Source organism: Lissotriton vulgaris, chromosome 1_1 (assembly GCF_964263255.1).
Source record: "Lissotriton vulgaris chromosome 1_1, aLisVul1.2, whole genome shotgun sequence".
NCBI lineage: Eukaryota > Metazoa > Chordata > Amphibia > Caudata > Salamandridae > Lissotriton > Lissotriton vulgaris.
In genome coordinates this window covers 124,104,218-124,131,428 of record NC_141685.1, presented here as the reverse complement: position 1 = coordinate 124,131,428, position 27,211 = coordinate 124,104,218, and the positions used below count along the sequence as shown (strand labels likewise).

Below are 27,211 nucleotides of genomic sequence, written 5' to 3'. Positions count from 1 at the left end.
AGGATTTTCCTCTGTACTGCTTGTAATAGGCAGCCTGCGGTTGTCTAAAAGACTGCTGTTGAAGGGATGAGGAGTAACGCGGTTGATCCGGATAGGGTTGTTACTGCTGGTATTGGTTGTAACCTCCCCGAAAGGAAGAGGAACCACAACCCCTCGCACCACCTAAGACCTGCTTTAAACTGTAGAGTGCCAAGAGCAAGTGCTGTGTCAGCGTCTTTCTTTATTGCCTGGAGGGCGTCATCAATGTGCTGGCTACAAAGTGATTCGCCGGCCTAAGGCATTTCGATAATCTTTGTTTGTGCTTCTTGCCGAAAAGAAGTAGCTTTTAACCTGCCTTGATGCCAGAGGCCTGCTGCCTCCGCTAGATGGGAAAAGCCTGTGGAGGACACTACAGAATCAATAAACTCGGAGGAGATCCGTTCTCCCTCCTGAAGGATCCTGAAAGCCTCTGCTTTAGAGGCCTTGGGCAACAAATCAATAAAGGGGGAAATGTCCGACCACGTTTGCCTGTCATATCGGCCTAGAACAGCAAAAGAATTGGCCACCCGGAACGTAGTTGCCGCCATGGTTGAAAACTTCTTACCAATGGAATCAAGGCGTCTGCCATCTTGATCAGGAGGAGCCGATAACGGACACAAGGGATTCCTGGCACAAGGTTGTGCCGCCTGGGAGATAACCGAATCCGACTTTGGTTGACCAATAAGACTGGATGGTGAATCATCCGGGGCCTTGTACTTAATATCCAGGCGCGGCAGGACTGCAGGAATGGAAGCAGGGGTTTTCATGACCTTCAAACAGTCCTGCCAGATGAAGTCAATGATTGGGATAGCCCAGACCTGTTTCTGAGGCTGGTCTTTGAAATCATACAAGAAACAGTTGTCGTCCTTGGTGACTCTAGGAAGTTGGAATCTCTTGGCCGCCCTGTCCATGAGAACATGAAACCCACCTATGTCAGCTGACGGAGAGTCAACAGGAATTGGAGTGGAAGGTGACGGAGTCTGAATTTGATAATTGTCCCACTCAGTAAGGAGGGATCTATCACCCACTCCCCTTCTTCTCTGTTGTGCTCAGTTGTGTGTGCGTCCTCCGGGTGATGAGACATTGATGCCACTGGACGGGGCGGCGATGAAGGCAGAGGAAGAGGCATCTGTGGGACAGATGAGTCCGACTCCGAGGGAGGAAATCGACGGTAGTAGTCATCAAGCATATGTTGCAAATTAGAGATGAGAGACATGGGCATCTGCACAGCTGGATACTCAAGTGGTGGTTGAGTATTAGGCTCAGGGTAATAATCATATCCTTGGTCATCATCAATATCTTGCCATTTGATGAGAAGCTCGGAAGGAGTACGAACAGCACGGAACCAGTCATCCTCTTCCGAATCCTCCTCATTAGCGCCATAGTCAAAAGCTCCACAGGAAGATTTGGTGATGGTTGTGTTGGCAATAGATCCAAAGAAGAATTCCTACGTTGAAGTAGGGAAACATCCGTCGTTCCTGAAGGCGGCAAAAGTGTTGCTGAAGATTTCAAGAGGACTAGACACATCAAAGCTGAAGGTGGAACCAAGGATGCCGCCGACTACTCAGTGGTCGACGACAAAGAGCGTAGTTGAAGTTCTGTAAGGAAAGGCATCTGTGCTGTTGACAAGGCAACCGTCGACAAGGCAAACGCTGATGAGGCAATCGCCGGCGAAGCACCAGTCAACGATGAGGCAACCTTCGACGTCGAGGCATCCGTCGACGAAGCGGGTAGAGCCTTGAGAGTCATCAACCGTCTCGCCGGCAAGGAGGCATCTGACGACGACCGACGGAGGGAGGTGGCAGACGAGTGAGGCTTCACCGACACCATGACAAACGTCAACGGAGAAGACTCTGATGACATAATCATTGTAGGTTGAGGAGAAGAGAAGGTGGAAGTCGTTGTTGTAGCAGTTGTAGCAGTGGCGACTGAAGTCTTCGTCGACAAGGGACAATGGACCCATTTGTTAGGCAAATTTGTCTCAGGAAGAGACTTAGGTGCCTGAGACTTAGAGGCAGATCTCGCAGGCACAGAGGGGACAGGCAGTCCCTTAGAAGGAGCAGGAGCCCTTTTTGAGGAAGAAGTCTGGCCTTCAAGAGTAGAGGTGTGGTCTTTCTTGAGCACCTTAGCAGATACCATCTCCACCTCACTAGCCCTCTTCTTAGAGATGACAGTCCTGAGAGCGGAATCACTCTCAACATCTGATAAGGGATCCTCCTTGGTCTTGAGTTTCTGTTAGCACAGATGGTAGACGCCCCTCTCTGTCTCTTAAAGTCTTTTGAGGAAAAGTCCTGCGGATTTTACAATCTCTCATCTGATGTTCAGGGTGGAGGCAGTAGATACACTTTTTGTGGGGGTCTTCAGAATGAAGTCGGAGTTTCCCACAAGACTCACAGTGTCTGATGAGTGACCTCTTTGTAGCAGACAAAGCAGTGAAGATATTCTGAAGAGTTTCTGAAGGGAAAAGGGAGAGGTACTGAGCAGAGCTCAGGGAGACTCCCTCCACACGACGTGCGGTAGAAAATCTGAGAGCCTGAGCCTCTGAGGAGAAGGTTCCAGAGGGTGCTGTTGCCTGATTGGCTGGAGTTTGGACCATATCTAATGACTTGGACAAGTTATTAAAGTGACGAGTTTTTTCCTATTAACTTCCATGTTACAATACTTCCTATTGCTCTTTTAGCTATGCTTTCGCTATGCTATTGCTATATTGCTATTCTATGTAGCGTGGGACTCCCACTTTGATCACGGGGAATGATTCAAGCATGTGAATCTATGAAAGATTCCCTATTACTGGAGAACAGTAGAATTCTCACTACTGAAGCTCTTACCCAAGTTGCTTTAGCCTTAGCCATCTCTCACATTGACTACACTAACTCTTTCTTTGGCATTCGGCATACCAATCTAAAAGACTGTAACTAGTGCCAAACCAGGCTGCTAGATTAATCTATCGCCAGGCAAGAAGGCAGTATGTCACCCCTCTTATGAAAAAGTTACATTGGCTTCTGGTAGTCGAACGCAGTGCATTCAAGTTGGGATGCCTCCTCTTTAAAGCTCTCCATAGCAACTGCCCAGTGTCTGTATGTACTCGGGTCCAGAGATATATCCACATTCAAAATCTTAAAGACCTGGCTCTTTCGCCAGGCTTATGAATGAATTACTTAGCGGCAGGACTCCTTTGTCAGCAGCGCCATGAAACCTTGTGGTGTACGCACGCTTTATAAGTATTTTAAGCATAACATAGCATTTAACATTGTCTAAATGGGACAACCTGGAAAGTCCATCTGCATTGGCAGTCCCAGGTCTTTGTTTCACTTCAAAGTCTTTTCCCTGTAGGGAGATGGACTACTTTAGCCGTTTGGGATTTCCACCTTTCATTTGCATTAACCATCGGAGAGGCCTGTGGTCTGTTTGAACTAGGAAGTGAGAGCCACACAGGTTTGACCTAAACTTCTCAAGGGACCAAACCACAGCAAAGGCATCCATCTAAATGGCAGTTCAATGCCGCTCCCTGGGGATTAGCCTTCTACTGATGAAAGCCAGTGGCTGATCTTGCCCTTGGTCATGTTTTTGGGATAGCACTGCTCCTATACCATGTTCAGATGCATCAGTCTGCACAATAAATTGCTTGGCATAATCTGCAGCTTTCAGAACAGCTGCAGAGCACATCGCTTCCTTCAGCGTGTCAAGAGCCTTTAGACAGCTCACTGTCCAGTTCACTATTTGTGGGCATTCTTTTGGAAGTTAGTTCTGTGAGGGGTGCTACAATGGTGCCATAATCCCTCACAAACCTCCTATAGTACTAGGGAAGCCAAGGAAGGCCCTCACTTGAGTCTGGGTAGTTGGAGCCACCCAGTCCAGAATGGTCCAGATCTTGGGTTGTAAGGGTTGAACCTGGCCTCCGCCAACAAGGTGACCCAAGTATGCAACCTTTCCCTGCCCTATCTGACACTTGCATGCCTTGATAATGAGGCCTGCACTTCTCAGAACCCCCGGTACTTTCCTAAGGTGGACCAGGTGATCCTTCCAGGTGAAGCTAAAGACAGCAATGTTGTGTAGAAATGCTGCACTCAAGGATTCCAATCCAGCAAGGCTTAGTTCACCAACCTTTGAAAAGTGGCAGGTGCATTTTTCAAACCAATGGGCATTACAGTGAACTGATAATACCAATCTGGGGTTGAAAATGCAGATATTTCTTTTGGTCCTAGAGTCGTCAGACCTATCAGCCAGTACTCTGATGTGAGATCAAACATACTCAGATACTTGGCTGCTCCCAACCTGTCAATAAGTTCATCTGCCCATGGAGTTTGGTATGCATCGCTTTTGATCACAGCATTCACGCCCCAATAGTCCACACAAAACCTCATTTCTTTCTTACCATTCTGGTTATGAGGCTTGGGGATTAAGACAACTGGGCAGGTCCAGGGGCTCTCAGAAGGCTTTAGAACTCCCAATTCCAGCATCGTGCTTACTTTAGCTTTGTTGCTCTCTTTCACATGTTCAGTCGACCTGTATGTTTTATTCTCGACAGGTAGGCTTTCATCAGCGTCTACATAATGGATACACCGGCTAGTCTGGCGAGAGGTCAAAAAGAAGAGCTCAGCAAACTGATTTGGGACTTGCCTGCAATTAGCCTCCTGATGTTCAGGTAGGGTGTCTGACAAGACCACACCTTCCACTGACCCATCTTTTGGATTGTTGGGCAGGTCAGGGACAGGTTCACTCTTTGCTTCCTGATCCTCATCTGTAACCATGAGCATGGTCACATCTGCCATGTCATAGTAGGGTGTAAGCGATACAAAAGGCGATGATGGACGGAGCGTTTGAGCAAATCAAATACTCACCCCCAGTCAACTGATCTGGGTTTAATCCATCACCATTCTTTAGCTCACTCTGCCACCCCAGTTCAGACATGGCCATATGCAAATCAGTCTGGCCCTGTGCCTCGTGGGAACAGTCCAGCCCGAACTGCCAAGCCATGTCTTCCCTGGACCGGCATCAAGCATCCTAGGACCGCTTTCTGGCTATCAGCCGTCTTCAGTCAGGATAGCTTGACTCCAGTGGCATAGTGAGCATGGGACCCACGTCTGGGCATACCCTTCCCACATAGGGTAAACAGCAAAACACACAAGATGATGGACAGAATGTTGCCCTGGCTGGAACTCAACCATAGCAGCCTTTTAGCCTTACCAGAGCTTCTGGAGCTAGGCTGGCCACAACGTTTTTTGCTTACTTTTTCCACGTACTCATACATCCTGGAGCAAAAGTCAAGCACATAGTCCACTATATCTGCTAAGGTTCAACAAGAGGTTTCTCCAATCCCTCCTTCACAAGGCACAGTGGTCCCGACAGGAAACCCAAACAGAAGCTAAAATAAGGAGGACCCCACTCCCCTCTATGCCCTTCCCAATAGGCAAAAAGAAGGCATGGAAGTAAGACATCCCATCTTCTTTTGAGTTTTTCAGGAAGTCCACCGAGCATGCCCTTCATGATCTTGTTAAATCTTTTAACAAGGTCATTACACATAGCAGAGTGGCTTTGGCCACACTGACCAGGACTTATGCAGCGGGGGATTGGAGGTCCCACATTTGGACCTCTAATATTATGCTGTTCAATTGCACACAGCTCGATCGCTCAACACAGTCCCTAGTTGGGAAATGCGGCTCTGGCGGGAATGGTGGATGCAGGTTGTCTTCCAGAGCTGTTAATGGAGGAATCAGGCATGGAAGGGAGGGGGATGCGAGTAATAGGGTGAATTGTACCCAGATGAGAACCCAGATGAGTCTTATCTCCTTTAACATGCCCGCAAAGAGGTTGGTCTAAGCCAGGGGCAATTTTTTACAACATGTGGTGCTTGGCAGACACAACTAAGCACACCTGCCCATGCTATGCGACAGCTCCGCCGCATACTCAAACCCTTGAGATACTACTAACCTATGGTGTGTGTAGACACCTAATTATGCATCTTTACATAACAATGTGATCAGATACAGTAGGCACTACACACGGGCCCGAGAGTGCCTACTGTAACTGATCACATTGACATTTGACATTCCAATTGAAGATCAAGACTGGCAGCGGGCCTGTGAACTAATACTCATGGTTTCTAGTAATGCCCATTTTCGACTGATACATTATAATTTTCTGCGAAGAACCTACTTAACGCCACAAGACCTTTATCGAATGGTCGTGTCTTGCCCAGATATATGCTTGCGCTGCAACACTGTGGGGGCTGATTTCTTACATTAACCATGATCCTGCGATGCAATACACTCCTTCTGGCAACTAGCTGTCGAAGAAATGGTGCATGCCACACAACTAAGTATTGAGCTGACACCCTAATGCTGTTTATTAGGCCTCTTTAGATGCCAGAAGGGCGCAAGATAACCTATAAATTTGGTCAGTCGCCTATGGTACTGGCATGACATAGGATTGCAATCACATGGCTGCCCCAGCATGCCCCAACGATTGCGCTCTGGTATAGAGATGGGCCTCTTCTTCTACAGCGGACGCTTCTATCTCGTCTTGATCAGATTCTTCCCCGAAGATATCCAGAGTGTGTTGAATGCTTTGACGCTGCCTCTCTCGTCATTGAGCCTGATGATCGGGTAGAGTCCTCTTGGACGGAAACGACTTACAAGCGTCGCAGTCTTCCTCTTGATGTAGGTCGGTGCGAGGGTACTTGGCGTGGCCCCAGGACAGAAATGGAATGGAGTCCGTTCCATTTGCAGATGGCTGGCCCTACGCAGCAAGGCCAGACAGTTGCCCACAAGGTTTTCTATCGAAAATGGAGAGTTTGTTGATCGATTTGAAACGCGGAGAACACGGAAACGCGTACTGAAACAATACCGTTGAGGGTAGAGTGGACTGCGCACTGAGGCTAACCCAAAGAGCGGTTTCGGTGTGCAGCAATATGCATCCAAACCCGTTTGGGGTAAAAAACAATCTAACAATGGAGTCGATGCCCGTGCGCACTATCACCGAATGGAGGAGTCACCTTACCTCGTGACTGGAAAGACTCCTTCAAAGAAAAACAACTTGCACACATCCGGACCCAACACAAGATGGCAGGAGTATGTAAAGCATGTGCATCTACAACACACATGCCTCGAACAGAGAATTAATGGCCCCAAATCCCTGCCGTGGTATCTGGTCATGTTGTGGCTGAGTGTGCGATGTGATGTGGCAGGCTATGTGATTTGGTCATTTTTGACCAGGTGGAGTGCTGAACGGTTAGGAAAATTTTGATTTTCTTTGATTTTGGGATCGTGTGATATAGTGCGGTACCTACCGTATGATGTAAGTAAATTACATTGCTAATATACCCTAAGGATGTGGGGTGAGTGTTATTAGGGCCGAAGCCTTGCTGATTATATGCAGAATAACAGGTCTGGGAGGTCACTACTGACTAGAGGAGGTTAGCAGCTGCACAGGCCTTGGGCATTGATCCTATTGAGGATAATATGTGACGGGCACTGGTGACTGGAGCTGGCTAGCAACAACGCAGGCCTCCGGTATTCATGACAAGCAGGGTAACAATACTGACTGGAACTAACTAGCAGTAGAGTTGACCTCTGGTTTTGTAGATTAGCAGCATGTAAGGTACAGGGGTCACTACTGACTGAAGTTACTAAGCAGGATAATAGGTCTCAGGGAGCCAATACTGACTGAAGCTGGTTAGTATGATCACTAGTCCCAAGGTGCTACTAATAACTCAAGTTGGCTAGAATGATAACAGGTCCCAGGGGCCAGTACTCACAGGCACTGGCTAGTAGGCTTACATACAGGTCCAAGGGGCCACTACTGACTGGAGCCGGCTAAAAGAATAACAGGCCCAAGGGTGGTGGGGTGCGAGTGGCACCAGTGACCGGAGTTGGCTAGAAGCATTGACAACCTTCGGTATTGATTAAATACAGGATTCCAGGTCACAGGAGACACCGCTGAATACAGCTGGATAGCAGCAGTGGTGGCCTCTAGGAAGAAGGAATGGAGAAAGCATAACTGGATATACTGGTTTCTTTAATTCCGATAATTGGTTACACATGAATGCAACAACGTGCATTGATATATTACATAACCAAATTACAATATTCTTATATTAATTTGATGTGTCTGTTCGCCTTAATGTGCCTGCAAAGTTACATGATTCTATTAGGGCCCAGAACCCTTTTATTTAGTGATGTCCATCTACACACTTTCCTGCATCTTGTAGTAACTTGAATATTGACAAACAGAAGTGTTATTTCCAGAAACAGTGAATTCTGCAGGTTGTCTGTGTATCTTTGATCTGCACCTCACGGATTCCTCTCGAGAGAAGATCATGCCTCCTACTCATTAGTGTCGTTTCAGTAACTGTTTCTATCACGTGTTCATGTTTCATTGACTTGTATTAGGAGAAAAGTGTATAAAAACGCATTGTGTAGCATTAGCATTATATACTCCAACTTGCTTTAGGGTGGATGCTCTCGTCCATTGCAAAGACAATTGTCACTTGTTAGTTTGCTTGGCCTTTTGCTATTTTTGCATTAAATGTATGATAGATGTCTTCGCCTCCAGGTGTGCTGTGTTTTATTTTACATAGCACAAGAGATGCTGAGGAAAATGACAGTCCAGTATACACATTCTTCATATAAATCAACTCACAGTATACTGTTCTGGAGGTTCAGTCCCACCGACATTATCTCTAACTGAACGCAGGCACTCTAGGAAGCATGTGCTTTTCAAACCAGTTGACCTCTGATGCGGCGTTCTCACTATTGGATAAGTCAGTATGTCCTGAATTTTAGAAGGGTTACCGTATCTAGTGCACTCTGTTAGACAGCGCTCACCTGTGGTAGTAAGATGGTAATAGGCACCTTATCACCTATGCACGGTGCAGGGCTTTGAGTTACAGAGCTGCTCATGCTGTGGAGAAGATTAGGTCACATTTACCCGTTTTCCCATATTTGGTCCTGATGAAATGCCAACAGATTGCTCCATGACTACACAAGGCATGAAAAAGTTGACTTGCCGGCCTGGTGAGGAGTATAGCCCAATGATGAAGCATGTCACCTTCAGGTGAGTGAACGCAACATGTCTTAAAAGCACATGCTTCCTAAGGTGACTGCGTTCATTTACAGATAATGTCGCTGGGACTGAACCTCCGGAACAGTATACTGTGATTTGACTGTGTTTTATTTTAACAAATGTACATAGCAGATATTGTCCCTTGCTTGTTTCACAAAAATGATCGGATACCTGCCTCGGAGCGCACTTCTTACAGACGAGTATGGGGTTATCATGTTGCTGATACAAGCTCCTTACCTGTGTGAGTTATCAGGATCGATGCAGGGAGGAGACCGAAACCAGCCACACATGGAGATCAATGACAAATACTGAAGATTAACAGAGCTTCCAAGCTGGTGACCATTTCTTAATTGACCCTGAAAATAAAAGACACGCTTTGATTATTCTGGAAACCTTTTGACTAGCACATTACCCTGAAAGCAGACCGGATTGCAAACCGCCTGGCTGACCTTACTGCATATCGCCAGGTGCTCGAAAACTTCTGCCACAGCCGAACCGCCACAGGAGCAGCCCCGCCTCCCGCCGCACGCCTCCCGCTGGCCCAGGGAGACTGCCGCTGAGCGGAGAGCGGGGTCTGGGGAACTACATCCCCCAACAGGCACTGCGCCAAGCACCATCAGCAAGCGCCAGGAGGCACATAAAAGTAGCGCACAGCCTGTAGAGCTGGGGAAACCTTTTGACTAGCACATTACCCTGAAAGCAGACCGGATTGCAAACCGCCTGGCTGACCTTACTGCATATCGCCAGGTGCTCGAAAACTTCTGCCACAGCCGAACCGCCACAGGAGCAGCCCCGCCTCCCGCCGCACGCTTCCCGCTGGCCCAGGGAGACTGCCGCTTAGCGGAGAGCGGGGTCTGGGGAACTACATCCCCCAACAGGCACTGCGCCAAGCACCATCAGGAAGCGCCAGGAGGTGCATAAAAGCAGCGCACAGCCTGCAGAGCGGGGGAAACCTTTTGACTAGCACATTACCCTGAAAGCAGACCGGATTGCAAACCGCCTGGCTGACCTTACTGCTTATCGCCAGGTGCTCGAAAACTTCTGCCACAGCCGAACCGCCACAGGAGCAGCCCTGCCTCCCGCCGCACGCCTCCCGCTGGCCCAGGGAGACTGCCGCTGAGCGGAGAGCGGGGTCTGGGGAACTACATCCACCAACAGGCACTGCGCCAAGCACCATCAGGAAGCGCCAGGAGGCGCATAAAAGTAGCGCACAGCCTGCAGAGCGGGGGAAACCTTTTGACTAGCACATTACCCTGAAAGCAGACCGGATTGCAAACCGCCTGGCTGACCTTACTGCATATCGCCAGGTGCTCGAAAACTTCTGCCACAGCCAAACCGCCACAGGAGCAGCCCCGCCGCACGCCTCCCGCTGGCCCAGGGAGACTGCCGCTTAGCGGAGAGCGGGGTCTGGGGAACTACATCCCCCAACAGGCACTGCGCCAAGCACCATCCGGAAGCGCCAGGAGGTGCATAAAAGCAGCGCACAGCCTGCAGAGCGGGGGAAACCTTTTGACTAGCACATTACCCTGAAAGCAGACCGGATTGCAAACCGCCTGGCTGACCTTACTGCATATCGCCAGGTGCTCGAGGACTTCTGCCGCAGCCGAACCGCCACAGGGGCAGCCCCGCCTCCCGCCGCACGCCTCCCGCTGGCCCAGGGAGACTGCCACTGAGCGGGGGGCGGGGTCTGGGGAACTGCGTCCCCCAACGGGCACTGCGCCAAGCACCATCAGGAAGCGCCAGGAGGCGCATAAAAGTAGCGCACAGCCTCCCGAGCGGGACGCCGGGCGAAGCCCGGGCCAAGGGCGGGCCCGTTTCAGCCCGTTTCAGACTGTTCCAGGCTGGGCTGGGCTACCCCCCTTGGATCCCACTTACCAGACGTTGCCCCCATCTCCCAAAGGTATTGACTTTTTGACATTTGTGTGCTTTGTGTCCTTTGGAACTAGACCTCGAACATTCACAACAATGACCAGGGGTTCCAGAAGTAAGACTGCACTTAGAACTGCCTTGTTTACAGGTCCTATTGACCAGTTCATCTCAAAAACTAATGAGGCAATTAATCAAAATATTTCTTTATTAGAACGCAGGGTGTCTCAGGACCTTGTGATTGCCCGGAGATCCTCAATGGGCCTCATAGCTGCAGCTTTAACCCCGCTTCCATCAGCTTCTCCTATCCCAATTCTAATACAGTCTGGTGCAACATCCCAAGTTCATTCCATCCCAAATGCTGTTGACCTATCAGCCACCAACCTGTCGTCGGAACTAGACTCGACAGGGAACCTTGAGATTACCCCGGACCTTGGGCAGATTCTGTCTGAAGATCCTGTACAAGTATCCCGGCTCAAGGGGGTTAGAGAAGGTGCTGTTCCTAAGCAGCCAGAACTCCAAAAAAAGGGGAATAACACCAAACACCATCATAAAGCCAATAAAAAGAAAGGGTCCATCGTACCACCATCCAAGAACGCCCCCTCTAGCAGTAATTCTGCACCACTTGGCTCATCTAATCTACAATGCCCCACATCGGACAATGATCAAGAGGGTGGCCTCAGTCTGATTGGCTGTGATACTCCGCAGCTTTTCGCTAGATTCAGGGACTTATTAAAATACCATCTCCAACCTCTGGAACGGAGTATTATGGCAATTGAAAAGCAACTTGCCATACTCCTCGTTAAATTACCCAACCAGACCAGGGCGGGAATTGTTAAATCTGGGGGGGACTCGACAGTGGTCAATCCTGGGGTTATACCAGCTAACTCAGATAGACCGCCCGTTATGACCAAAACCCAGTCTAAAACAAAAGAGCCATCAACCCCATACCACCAGCTTCAAAAAATTGTGCAAAATCTAAGTCAACAGCTAAAACCCCTTCTCAGTCACCTTTATCTAGTCAGCAAAATTCTTCTTCCCCCCCCCCCCCCCCCCCCTGTAGCCCCACCAATAGCTGCCAATCATACCGCGGCCAAGGTGTCCTCGCAGCCATCCCAAACCAAGCCCCTGATGCCCCCAAAATCACATCCTCCAGAGGGTAAGAGGGGGTTTAGACCCAAACGCCCAGTTCATCTGTCACCTGAGGTATCCCCATTTACTGTGATCCTAACGGGAGTACCCGAACTAACAGCAGGATCAGATGAACAACCCTGGTCCCTTCTGAATAAAATCTTTCAATGGCTTAGTATCAATAGGCCATTACAGCCCCCAAACACCAGTAGAATATCATCTGTACGCAGAGTACCATGGGTGGGGGCGAGCCCGAAGAGTATTCAGGGGGACTGCGTCATTGTTACTTGCGATGATGCGTCCACCGTGAATCATATTTGCTTGTGGCCAGATCTGGAGAAGAAAGGGGGAATCGACGCCCATCGACTCTCCTTTTTCTACCCCCCCCCCGTATATAACTATCATCACCCAATACCACCACCAAACTGGGTTCTACCTCCAGAACAACCCTGGAATTATGGAGGTCCATGGCTGACCCAAAAGAGCAGGAGCAGGGAATGGGTACCTCGGCCCTGGTATTTCAACAAAGGCCATTTTATGGGCGACGGGTGGCGAGGTATTCATACTAACAATAGATTTGATTGTCTTGAGATGGTTGACTGACTTCATGCTTCACCATCATCAAGCCAGTCCGATAATAGGCAGTTAGGGTCGGACGTACGCATGCAACATGTCCACGCTAGCGATCGAGCAGTCTCTATTACGGATTGCGTACCCCCCAGGGGACATGCGGCCATACGGGAGGTTTCTGTTTAGGAAGGCAGCCCTACACAACCTCTCCCTCTCAAACCCTACCCCTGCAATAACCAAACTACCACCTGCATGCCTGTAGTTCTGTACCCTTGGAGAGGTGTTCCATGTATTAGTAATGAAGCGTGTGTGGTTCTCTGTGCCCCCAAGATTGCCCCATGTGAGAGTGCCAAAGAGGATAACTCGATCATAGCCCGCGCCTCTCAGTCGGAACAGGTTATCTATGGTCCAACCGAGTTTGCAGGCCTTACCCTCATTTCCTGGAATATTGCCGGAATTGCAGGGAAACTAGACACCCCCTTCTGGCCTAAGTTTATAAGGGAAGGATTTGATATAATCCTCCTTCAAGAAACCTGGTGCCAAGAGCAAATAAATATAGAAGGCTATTCATCCCATTGCCTCAACGCCACTAAATCCAGTTCAGGAAGGGCTACGGGGGGCCTTCTGCTACTTCTTGTGTAACTGCAAAGTCAGAAGCAGCTCGATTGTGGGAACCCACAGCCAGGTAGTGAGGGTTGAATGTAGCATGGGAAATGATTTGGTCCTTGTTCATTTTTATAATAACATCTTTGATGCCTCCAGAGGGAATATTCTATTCCCTTTGGAAAAGGAAATCGTAAGGGTTCTGGGCATCTCAAACAGAAGGGCAGACATTCTATGCGCAGGGGACTTTAATCTGCAGCCATGTCAACTATCAATAGGGAATCCCTGTGGCTTTGGAACGGAGACGGTTAATCATAGGGGGGGTGTGGGTGAGAGCGAGGATTCCCTTCATTTCCCACATTGCCATTTTGGTTAAATTTTAAACAAACTGTTAACCAAACTAGACCTATACCTGTTAAGTTGTAACAAAAACAGTTTGAATGACATTTGCCCCACTTTTACAGGGAGGGACGCTGGGACATTTATAGACCATATTCTGTTCTCCAGCACAGGAGACTTTATAAACCTGTGTATCAGGGAGGAAAGTCGAAGTGATCACAACAGCATCTGCGTTACCCTACCGGGACGGGGTGCAAAACTAGTGACTGGAGAAACCTGTTCCACCAATATCATTCCGATCAGACCAAATGGTCTGAGGATTAAATGGTCTGGAACCAGCTCCATGGCCAAACAGAGGGAGGTCATAGTTAGTTGTAAAATTGAAATCAGTTATTGTTTAAAAAAATGTCATTAGCCCCGATTTCCTGTTGTCACAATTTATCAAGATCAACACCATCATTGAAGGTATTTTTACTAAGAAATCCCCATCTAACAGAGTTATAAAACGGGGATGGTTTGATAAACCCTGTACAGCAGCCCTACGGGAACTGATGTATGTATGTATGTATGTATGTATTGGCATTTATATAGCGCACTACTTACCCGTAGGGTCCCAAGGCGCTTCGACCGCTGCGAAACCCTTCCTGGCTTCCCTGAGAGATGGTCCCTTAATGGGTATCTCCAGGGTGAGACCAGGCATCCCCGGCGGTCTGGAGGGGCCGTTAGTGAAGACGAGGCAAGCTAATGCCCAGAGTTGCCGAGTGTGATCGCTGATCAGAGTGGGCACCGAGGCGAGAGAATTATCGAGTCCGCTGACCCTGAAAGCTTTAGGTATCAAACCCCGAGACAGCAATGGAATAAAACAATTAAGGGTTAACTATAAAATGGCAGTTTCTAACAGGAAAAAGGTTTTACAAAGTGAAGCTTGGGATAAGCTGAAAGAAGCAGCTGAGACCAAAAATTGTAAACTTTATTGGGAAATAATTAACAGCCCTTTTCTAAACACTGATGGTATCCCGGAAATAACATCATACTTTGCATGCAACGAGTGGATTACCCACTTTACTAATATCTTTAACCCGGAAGGGAAACCCCTAACCGCATCAGCGACCGAGTCCTCCTCTTGGATACCTCTACCTTTGGGAGTAACCTTGGAGGAGGGTCACGAAGGGCTTTCCAACAGCAAGGGGGGGGGAAGGCCCCGGGCCCCGATGGGGTCCCCATCGATTTACTAAAAGCAGAACCAAACTTGTGGGCTCCTATTCTGGTGAGGACCTTTAACTGCGCCGCAGAAGGTAACATTCCTCCCTTCTGGGGTCAATCAGTTATTATTTCCCTATTCAAAAAAGGCAGTAAATCTGAGGCTTCCAATTATCGTCCGATCTCTCTGTTGGACGCCTCAGTAAAGGTCATGAGTAGAATCTTGCTCAAAAGACTAGAAACTTGGGCTACAGACATGAACATTTTAACAAAAGTGCAATATGGCTTTAGGAAAGGTATGGGCACTTTGGAGCAATGTGTAAATGTGGACCTCATTATCAACAAATACACTGTAGTCAAAAAGGGCAATCTTTTTTTTATGTTTCGCTGACCTGAGAAGCGCGTTTGATTTAGTTTATCACGCTATTCTTTGGCAGGTTTTGCTGGAGTCAGGGGCACCGAAGGAAATTGTCCACTTTCTGGCCAGGCTTTACGAGAAACTATCCTGTAAGGTCCGTTATGGCACCCTAGGCGAATGTACGCCGTTTCTCAAAGTTTCACGGGGTATTCGCCAGGGATGCGTACTGGCCCCTCTTTTATTTTCCCTTTTTATTAATTATATTGATCGCATCTTGGCCGATACCCCAGCAGATGCTCCCCTGATTGGAGGCAAATCTGTCCCAATCTTACTATATGCGGACGACGCTGTTCTTTTATCCCGCACTCAGATTGGGTTACAGCGACTCATTGACAGATTCATGCTGTTTATTCAAAACAGGAGGCTCCGCGTGAACAAAACTAAGACTTATGTAATGTTGTGCGGGCAGTCTGCAAATAAACTGAAGTACAGCTTTTTCTTGGATAGCGACAAGATGACACACGTTAAATCATTTTGTTATTTGGGAATCACCTACGCCAACGACGGGTCTTGGGTACCCGAGTTCGATAACATCAGGTTGAAAATGATGCGGACTACCAGTAGTATATTCCGATTTGCATCCAAGCTCGGAACGAGAAGCCTCTTGGATATGATTAACATATATAATATACGTTGTGTTTCTTCTGCATTGTACGGGGCGGGTGTGTGGGGTCAAATTGAGGGCTCTTCGCTCCAAAAAGATGAAAACAAGTTTTTAAAAAGACTGTTATGTGTCCCCCCTCTGCCTCTGTCCAATTAATTCATGATGAGGTAGGGATCAAGTTTATTTCTGACTTAGCAGCCGTTCGGCCACTCTTATTGTGGCGTTCTATTTGGGCTAAGCCAGAGACTCGATTCACTCAAGAAATTATTCTTGATTGTATAGGATTGGACTACTCATCACGCATCCAGTGGTTGAAATACATTCTTTCCTGGTATAAAACTTTATTTGATTTCAAAAAGGGAGGGAGGCAAAAGGACACTATTTACCACTCAAGACGGTGGAAGGTCCAGTAACAGCTTAGTGTCCGTACAGAGTACTAGAGAGACAAACCAAAAAAGGGGTTGCTGTACTGTTTCCCTACCTTCTGTGAAGGACTCCACCACACCGGGACCACTCCTATCAGACCCCACCATCATGGAGGGGCAGGGACTGAGTTTCGGTGAGGAGGATGCAGCAGCCATAATGAGGACACCCTCTCTTTTCGGCATCGATATTGAACCAGGAACAAGCAGCAGCACCCCAGAATGGCAATCCCTGTCAGACCTCAAACGGGAATGGATCAGGGTAACTATCCATGGAGCCATGATGGCACAATATTTTAAAGCTAAGATAGCACCAAATGGATTAATAGTTAAAAATTTCCCGAGAATATTCTGGGAGGACGGACAATTTAAGGTGGAATGGTCACAGGTTTCGTGGAAATGCACCCACGACCTCCTCATCCTTATAGTCAACACGGCAAAACGACTGGCCGATGCCCTGCTGGTTAAAATACAAGCAGCAGAAGCTGCCTTGAAGACCGCGGTGCAGAATCCGGGTTTTAAAACAAAACTTGCCGAGATTAACAAAGAGATGGCAGAACATAAGGAATATCTTATGAACCAAAAGTTAGCCAAACTACAAAAGGACATTAAAAAATTCTCTAAAGAAAAAGTCTACCCTTACTTAAGGGATGACTATGTTCCCCCTGGCACTAGCTATAATTCAGATTCCAGCACAACTTCTTCAAGGAGGGGCTCAAATAGTGGCTCAGATAGCAGCGAGGACAACAACCCCGCACAGATGCCCCCCAGGGCGAAAAGAGGGAGGGGACGGGGACAGCACAACTTCCCCAATTACCAAAATCAGGGGCAACCTATATGCCCCCCACTTTGGCAATACCCACAATTCCCTCAGTTCCAACCACCTTTCGGCCCACAGTACCCTGCATTCTATCCGCCCCAGAACCCATCACACCCTCCTTTTTTAGGCAGAGGTTGGGGCAGAGGGCGAGGGCGAAAAAGAGGCAACACAGCAGAGAAAAGGGTTCAATGGGAGGACACACGCCCCCAAGGGATGGACACGAGGAGCACGAGCCGGTCAGGACAACAGTGAGTCTGGTTGTCAACCTATCAGATCGCCATCTTACCCAAAGAGAGGAAGAAGTCCTACAAAAGGGCTTGGGCTTCGTCCCAACTCCTAGGATCGACCAGTTCCAGCAAACAAGAGAACTCAAAGCCTTTTTTAGGAAAATAAGGTTGAAAGCATTCTTTGAGGGAAAACCCTGTGAACCCTTAGAAGATTCTGGACTCCATAATCCCTCCACCTTTACACCTCATAACGGTATGGTACCTAACGAAGTACTGACGTTTGAGCAGGCAGTTTTGAAAGACATTAACAAACTTGACCGGCTGACCCCACATTGCAACATCTCCAAGAATGAGTTGGCAATACTGAAGTCATTGGCAGATGATTCCTCAATCACAATTAAACAGGCCGACAAAGGGGGAGCCACAGTGCTCATGAACACTGTGGACTACGAGTTGGAATGCACAAGACAGCTGAGTGACCAGAGATACTATACTCCGATCACTGATGACCCCACCACGCGTCTTCAGACCAGGATCACAAGCCTGGTATCCGGTGCTGAATGTGATCAATGGATCAGTAAGAAGGAGGCAGAATTTCTCATGAAAAAGGACCCCAGGGTACCTTATTTCTACATTCTACCCAAGATCCATAAAGCCACCAGACCAGTGCCAGGGAGGCCAATTGTTTCTGGGATTGACTCTGTGCTAGAGCCCCTGTCTCAGTTTTGCGACCATTTCCTGCAACCCCTGGTCAAAAGCATCCCCTCCTACATTCAGGACACGACAGATGTCCTCAGAATATTGGACACAGTCCAGGATACAGGAGAGATTGACCTTCTAATTACCCTGGATGTCGAAGCACTCTATACGAACATCCCCCAGAGGGCAACCCTCGAGGTAATTGAGGTAAGACTGGGACAAGAATTGTGGAGCTCCAACACTCCCCAGACTTTCATCATGGAGTGCGCCACATTAGCCCTGACCGAAAATTATTTTGAATACAGAGGCAAATTCTACCATCAAACCCAGGGGACCTCTATGGGCAGTACCTTCGCCCCCTCGGTGGCCTGTTTATACATGGCCAAATTTGAAGAGACTCACATACACCATGAGTCCAATCCCTTCCGCAATAACATCAGAATGTGGAAACGCTTCATAGACGACATTCTTATACTATGGAGCGGTCCACCAACCACTTATGAAGGGTTCTTGGTTTGGGTCAACAGTCTCAACCCTCACCTACATTTCACCATGACAGCCTCACCCCATGAAATCGCTTTCCTTGACCTAACGATCAAATTGGAAGCAGGTTCCATAAAAACAACTATGTATCGTAAACCCACAGATCGTAACAGCCTCCTGCATTACACGAGTCACCATCCAAAGGCCCTACGTACCAATCTGCCCTTTGGCCAATTCTTACGGATCAGGCGGAATTGCAGCACTGTGGCTGATTACAAGAAAGAATCTGCTCTGCTCTCTAGGAACCTTCTTGATAGGGGTTACCCCAAGAGTGATGTACGAAAGGCACGTAAGCGTGCCAGAAACAACAATAGAGAAGCCCTACTGGAAAGGCAGGAGAGGACCCCTATTGAGAACCAACCTATCACATGCGTGACCACTTTCACCCCCCTGTCCAATAAGATCAGGAACACGATTAAGCATCATTGGGGTATACTTAACACAGGTGACATGTCCCTAGAGGAACCTAGATTTGCTTTCAAAAGATCACTAAACCTGAAAGATATCTTGATTAGCACTAGGCCTAAACAAACAAAGAAAGAAAGCCAAAGAACTCTGTGGAATCTACCCCCAGTGACGGGCCACCACCCCTGCGGAATGTGTGGTGTCTGTCGATACACCCTGACTCTGAAAACTATACAACTTTCAGACCTTTAAATGGGAAATGAGGCAACACACAAATTGCAACACATCCCATTGCATATACCTGCTTATATGCCCATGTAACCTGCAATACATAGGGATGACAACACGCCCTATTAAGACACGAATCATAGAACATCGCAGCAATTTCCGCTGTAGAAAGACCCACACCAAAATGTGCAAACATTATGTGGAAGCAAACCATGATGAGAATTCAATGAAGTGGATAGTTTTGGAGTCCAGTCCGAACTGCCCCACGAAAGTACTCTTCAGTAAGGAACAGAGATGGGTACACCGGTTGTCATCGGACCAAAATGGTCTTAACGAAGACATTCCCTGGCATTCACTTTGAACCCCCACATTCATATTATCCACCCATGAGTAGTAGTGATCTGACACATTCTCATGCCCTGAGATCTGACTTTGAACTTGCATATAGACCATATACCTACTCCGGGCTACTCCCTACCCTGTAAGCACCACCACTACCACTGACCCCAGGATACTCACGAACCCCGACACATGGTTACCAGATCCTTCAAAATCCAGAGACCTGAACCCATTACCGGTACATTGAGGCATGGTGAGGCTAGCCCTACACACCAGGATTACCAGTGGGTGAGAACTTCTCGCAAGGACATCTGCATATTAATAATAATCTACTTCCTACCACACTGGCAACCCCAAGGGACCTGTTCCATCATGGCCGCCATCCACCATTAGGCTTTTACATCGGCTTTCACTACTGGTGAACCCAGATCAGATCAGATCAGATTGGTACAGCAGTAATAACTTCTTTCCGATCACATTGGCTACCCCGAGGGACCCTTTCCATCATGGCCGCCATCTACTAATAGGCTTTAAGCATCGGTTTCCATGACTCGTGAACCCAACCTATACAACGAGTTGTTCTGGATTCAACGGACCCTTATGTCTTCCAAACTGTACTGATGTACATGTAAACAAAGTAGTGAGGGTGCATTTACATTCCATACAGGGGGTTTGTACTGGGCATTATCCTTCCCCGCTTTTAGCACACCATTACAAGATGGCCGCCACGCTCCCGGGGCAATACACGCGACCTGGGTCAGTGGGCGGTTACTCAGCGCGTCACGCTGACCCGCCGGTGCTATTGAAATAATCCCCGCCGCCGAGCTCACACATCTACTCGAGCTCGGCGGGGAGGGGTAGGTCACTACACCCGGACACAGCAGACTACAGGTGAGTGCGTTTAGCGCATGGCGGAGGAGGCGAACTTCTAGCGCTAGAACAGGCTTTGAGCCTAGTTCTGCAGGGATGCATTTAACTTTGCATTTTACTCAGCTGTTTTTCACCGCATTCTTACTTACCCCTACTCCAGCCACACCCTGGGCTCAGCGCTGTAGTTCAGCCCTGCCGAACACTCATGTGGCCCCTAGGATTTGATCATTAGGTGAGTAGGGCAATCTAAATATGCTCATTCTAATGGTTTTGAATATCACAGAGAAAGTGTACTGTTATGCCTGTTGTACTACATAGTGGTGTCTACACTTAATACCCTGCCTAATACCTGGTATACTACAGGCAGGTTTTGAGATTTATACTGCTGCATCTTTTAATCTCATTTTTTAATCTTGTTTATTTACACTCTTGTTTTTAAACCTTCACTACCACTGTCCACAGTATGAGTCACAGTTTTGATTACTGCGTGTGCTCCACAGTTTTACACTGCACGCTCAGTACACTTGGCATGCGGTGGATGCGTATATTCACTTTGAACACCACCAACATGTCAGTATATGTTCTTCCTGGCAATATTGTGACTGGCGATTTATGTTTAATTACTGTTTCCTTATCCTTCCTCTAGACATAGGCATAGGAGGATCCACTAAGGTAAAATTACAACACATATGACACGAGCATGTTGTTGTCTCCACTTTGGTCCTGAAGAATCGCGGTAAATATACCAATAGCGAGAAACATGTTGACCACATGCACCACTAGTATCTTCTAGGTTAACACAACATAATAGGTTGACGCCTAGGGAACTAGCTTCACTTTTTAACTGTAGCTAGGGGACCCCCAGAATAAAGTCCATTCCGGTACCCCTAATTACATTTTAGCCACCTTACCATAGGTACACACCTCCCTGCCCACATACCCCCACTTCACCTACAGGCAGTTGGAAAAAAGATCTCCGCCAAAGAGCCCCTCTCTGAGGTGTGCCCGTCGGGGGTTGCACCGCCTCCCCGACGAGGAGCAACCGCCGATGATGAAGCATGACACTCCTCGGGGTGTGTGAGGCAAATATATCCAACATAATGGATGCCCCAGGGTATTAATAATATCCCTTTCCTTTTCCTTCCCCTTGGTCACGCCAGCAAGAACTTTCCTATCCCTGCCTTCTTTAGGAACAGTACAGCAACCCCTTTTTTGGTTTGTCTCTCTAGTACTCTGTACGGACACTAAGCTGTTACTGGACCTTCCACCGTCTTGAGTGGTAAATAGTGTCCTTTTGCCTCCCTCCCTTTTTGAAATCTACTCGTGCACGGTGCAAACCGTGGGAGCTATCTTTTGGTGGGTGAGTCTTTTCCAATCCCCCAGTAAACTTGAGCCTACACCTCCGCGGTGGCTTATACCCGGTCCAACACCGAAACCAGTATTGGACCTGTTCTTATCTCTCTTAAGGGCTGTTTTCAAAGTGAACCACCCTTACTTCCTCCCTCTCCTTTCCCTACCTTCTGTGAAGGACTCCACCACACCGGGACCACTCCTATCAGACCCCACCATCATGGAGGGGCAGGGACTGAGTTTCGGTGAGGAGGATGCAGCAGCCATAATGAGGACACCCTCTCTTTTCGGCATCGATATTGAACCAGGAACAAGCAGCAGCACCCCAGAATGGCAATCCCTGTCAGACCTCAAACGGGAATGGATCAGGGTAACTATCCATGGAGCCATGATGGCACAATATTTTAAAGCTAAGATAGCACCAAATGGATTAATAGTTAAAAATTTCCCGAGAATATTCTGGGAGGACGGACAATTTAAGGTGGAATGGTCACAGGTTTCGTGGAAATGCACCCACGACCTCCTCATCCTTATAGTCAACACGGCAAAACGACTGGCCGATGCCCTGCTGGTTAAAATACAAGCAGCAGAAGCTGCCTTGAAGACCGCGGTGCAGAATCCGGGTTTTAAAACAAAACTTGCCGAGATTAACAAAGAGATGGCAGAACATAAGGAATATCTTATGAACCAAAAGTTAGCCAAACTACAAAAGGACATTAAAAAATTCTCTAAAGAAAAAGTCTACCCTTACTTAAGGGATGACTATGTTCCCCCTGGCACTAGCTATAATTCAGATTCCAGCACGACTTCTTCAAGGAGGGGCTCAAATAGTGGCTCAGATAGCAGCGAGGACAACAACCCCGCACAGATGCCCCCCAGGGCGAAAAGAGGGAGGGGACGGGGACAGCACAACTTCCCCAATTACCAAAATCAGGGGCAACCTATATGCCCCCCACTTTGGCAATACCCACAATTCCCTCAGTTCCAACCACCTTTCGGCCCACAGTACCCTGCATTCTATCCGCCCCAGAACCCATCACACCCTCCTTTTTTAGGCAGAGGTTGGGGCAGAGGGCGAGGGCGAAAAAGAGGCAACACAGCAGAGAAAAGGGTTCAATGGGAGGACACACGCCCCCAAGGGATGGACACGAGGAGCACGAGCCGGTCAGGACAACAGTGAGTCTGGTTGTCAACCTATCAGATCGCCATCTTACCCAAAGAGAGGAAGAAGTCCTACAAAAGGGCTTGGGCTTCGTCCCAACTCCTAGGATCGACCAGTTCCAGCAAACAAGAGAACTCAAAGCCTTTTTTAGGAAAATAAGGTTGAAAGCATTCTTTGAGGGAAAACCCTGTGAACCCTTAGAAGATTCTGGACTCCATAATCCCTCCACCTTTACACCTCATAACGGTATGGTACCTAACGAAGTACTGACGTTTGAGCAGGCAGTTTTGAAAGACATTAACAAACTTGACCGGCTGACCCCACATTGCAACATCTCCAAGAATGAGTTGGCAATACTGAAGTCATTGGCAGATGATTCCTCAATCACAATTAAACAGGCCGACAAAGGGGGAGCCACAGTGCTCATGAACACTGTGGACTACGAGTTGGAATGCACAAGACAGCTGAGTGACCAGAGATACTATACTCCGATCACTGATGACCCCACCACGCGTCTTCAGACCAGGATCACAAGCCTGGTATCCGGTGCTGAATGTGATCAATGGATCAGTAAGAAGGAGGCAGAATTTCTCATGAAAAAGGACCCCAGGGTACCTTATTTCTACATTCTACCCAAGATCCATAAAGCCACCAGACCAGTGCCAGGGAGGCCAATTGTTTCTGGGATTGACTCTGTGCTAGAGCCCCTGTCTCAGTTTTGCGACCATTTCCTGCAACCCCTGGTCAAAAGCATCCCCTCCTACATTCAGGACACGACAGATGTCCTCAGAATATTGGACACAGTCCAGGATACAGGAGAGATTGACCTTCTAATTACCCTGGATGTCGAAGCACTCTATACGAACATCCCCCAGAGGGCAACCCTCGAGGTAATTGAGGAAAGACTGGGACAAGAATTGTGGAGCTCCAACACTCCCCAGACTTTCATCATGGAGTGCGCCACATTAGCCCTGACCGAAAATTATTTTGAATACAGAGGCAAATTCTACCATCAAACCCAGGGGACCTCTATGGGCAGTACCTTCGCCCCCTCGGTGGCCTGTTTATACATGGCCAAATTTGAAGAGACTCACATACACCATGAGTCCAATCCCTTCCGCAATAACATCAGAATGTGGAAACGCTTCATAGACGACATTCTTATACTATGGAGCGGTCCACCAACCACTTATGAAGGGTTCTTGGTTTGGGTCAACAGTCTCAACCCTCACCTACATTTCACCATGACAGCCTCACCCCATGAAATCGCTTTCCTTGACCTAACGATCAAATTGGAAGCAGGTTCCATAAAAACAACTATGTATCGTAAACCCACAGATCGTAACAGCCTCCTGCATTACACGAGTCACCATCCAAAGGCCCTACGTACCAATCTGCCCTTTGGCCAATTCTTACGGATCAGGCGTAATTGCAGCACTGTGGCTGATTACAAGAAAGAATCTGCTCTGCTCTCTAGGAACCTTCTTGATAGGGGTTACCCCAAGAGTGATGTACGAAAGGCACGTAAGCGTGCCAGAAACAACAATAGAGAAGCCCTACTGGAAAGGCAGGAGAGGACCCCTATTGAGAACCAACCTATCACATGCGTGACCACTTTCACCCCCCTGTCCAATAAGATCAGGAACACGATTAAGCATCATTGGGGTATACTTAACACAGGTGACATGTCCCTAGAGGAACCTAGATTTGCTTTCAAAAGATCACTAAACCTGAAAGATATCTTGATTAGCACTAGGCCTAAACAAACAAAGAAAGAAAGCCAAAGAACTCTGTGGAATCTACCCCCAGTGACGGGCCACCACCCCTGCGGAATGTGTGGTGTCTGTCGATACACCCTGACTCTGAAAACTATACAACTTTCAGACACCTTTAAATGGGAAATGAGGCAACACACAAATTGCAACACATCCCATTGCATATACCTGCTTATATGCCCATGTAACCTGCAATACATAGGGATGACAACACGCCCTATTAAGACACGAATCATAGAACATCGCAGCAATTTCCGCTGTAGAAAGACCCACACCAAAATGTGCAAACATTATGTGGAAGCAAACCATGATGAGAATTCAATGAAGTGGATAGTTTTGGAGTCCAGTCCGAACTGCCCCACGAAAGTACTCTTCAGTAAGGAACAGAGATGGGTACACCGGTTGTCATCGGACCAAAATGGTCTTAACGAAGACATTCCCTGGCATTCACTTTGAACCCCCACATTCATATTATCCACCCATGAGTAGTAGTGATCTGACACATTCTCATGCCCTGAGATCTGACTTTGAACTTGCATATAGACCATATACCTACTCCGGGCTACTCCCTACCCTGTAAGCACCACCACTACCACTGACCCCAGGATACTCACGAACCCCGACACATGGTTACCAGATCCTTCAAAATCCAGAGACCTGAACCCATTACCGGTACATTGAGGCATGGTGAGGCTAGCCCTACACACCAGGATTACCAGTGGGTGAGAACTTCTCGCAAGGACATCTGCATATTAATAATAATCTACTTCCTACCACACTGGCAACCCCAAGGGACCTGTTCCATCATGGCCGCCATCCACCATTAGGCTTTTACATCGGCTTTCACTACTGGTGAACCCAGATCAGATCAGATCAGATTGGTACAGCAGTAATAACTTCTTTCCGATCACATTGGCTACCCCGAGGGACCCTTTCCATCATGGCCGCCATCTACTAATAGGCTTTAAGCATCGGTTTCCATGACTCGTGAACCCAACCTATACAACGAGTTGTTCTGGATTCAACGGACCCTTATGTCTTCCAAACTGTACTGATGTACATGTAAACAAAGTAGTGAGGGTGCATTTACTTCCATACAGGGGGTTTGTACTGGGCATTATCCTTCCCCGCTTTTAGCACACCATTACAAGATGGCCGCCACGCTCCCGGGGCAATACACGCGACCTGGGTCAGTGGGCGGTTACTCAGCGCGTCACGCTGACCCGCCGGTGCTATTGAAATAATCCCCGCCGCCGAGCTCACACATCTACTCGAGCTCGGCGGGGAGGGGTAGGTCACTACACCCGGACACAGCAGACTACAGGTGAGTGCGTTTAGCGCATGGCGGAGGAGGCGAACTTCTAGCGCTAGAACAGGCTTTGAGCCTAGTTCTGCAGGGATGCATTTAACTTTGCATTTTACTCAGCTGTTTTTCACCGCATTCTTACTTACCCCTACTCCAGCCACACCCTGGGCTCAGCGCTGTAGTTCAGCCCTGCCGAACACTCATGTGGCCCCTAGGATTTGATCATTAGGTGAGTAGGGCAATCTAAATATGCTCATTCTAATGGTTTTGAATATCACAGAGAAAGTGTACTGTTATGCCTGTTGTACTACATAGTGGTGTCTACACTTAATACCCTGCCTAATACCTGGTATACTACAGGCAGGTTTTGAGATTTATACTGCTGCATCTTTTAATCTCATTTTTTAATCTTGTTTATTTACACTCTTGTTTTTAAACCTTCACTACCACTGTCCACAGTATGAGTCACAGTTTTGATTACTGCGTGTGCTCCACAGTTTTACACTGCACGCTCAGTACACTTGGCATGCGGTGGATGCGTATATTCACTTTGAACACCACCAACATGTCAGTATATGTTCTTCCTGGCAATATTGTGACTGGCGATTTATGTTTAATTACTGTTTCCTTATCCTTCCTCTAGACATAGGCATAGGAGGATCCACTAAGGTAAAATTACAACACATATGACACGAGCATGTTGTTGTCTCCACTTTGGTCCTGAAGAATCGCGGTAAATATACCAATAGCGAGAAACATGTTGACCACATGCACCACTAGTATCTTCTAGGTTAACACAACATAATAGGTTGACGCCTAGGGAACTAGCTTCACTTTTTAACTGTAGCTAGGGGACCCCCAGAATAAAGTCCATTCCGGTACCCCTAATTACATTTTAGCCACCTTACCATAGGTACACACCTCCCTGCCCACATACCCCCACTTCACCTACAGGCAGTTGGAAAAAAGATCTCTGCCAAAGAGCCCCTCTCTGAGGTGTGCCCGTCGGGGGTTGCACCGCCTCCCCGACGAGGAGCAACCGCCGATGATGAAGCATGACACTCCTCGGGGTGTGTGAGGCAAATATATCCAACATAATGGATGCCCCAGGGTATTAATAATATCCCTTTCCTTTTCCTTCCCCTTGGTCACGCCAGCAAGAACTTTCCTATCCCTGCCTTCTTTAGGAACAGTACAGCAACCCCTTTTTTGGTTTATAAAACTTTATTTGAAATTGATGTTCTCCTCGACCC

General features: G+C 48.0%; 1 pseudogene; it reads right to left on the bottom strand.

The window, feature by feature from the left end:
- Positions 1-27,211, bottom strand: part of LOC147737735 (uncharacterized) — a 229,547-nt pseudogene that overhangs the window by 19,516 nt on the left and 182,820 nt on the right.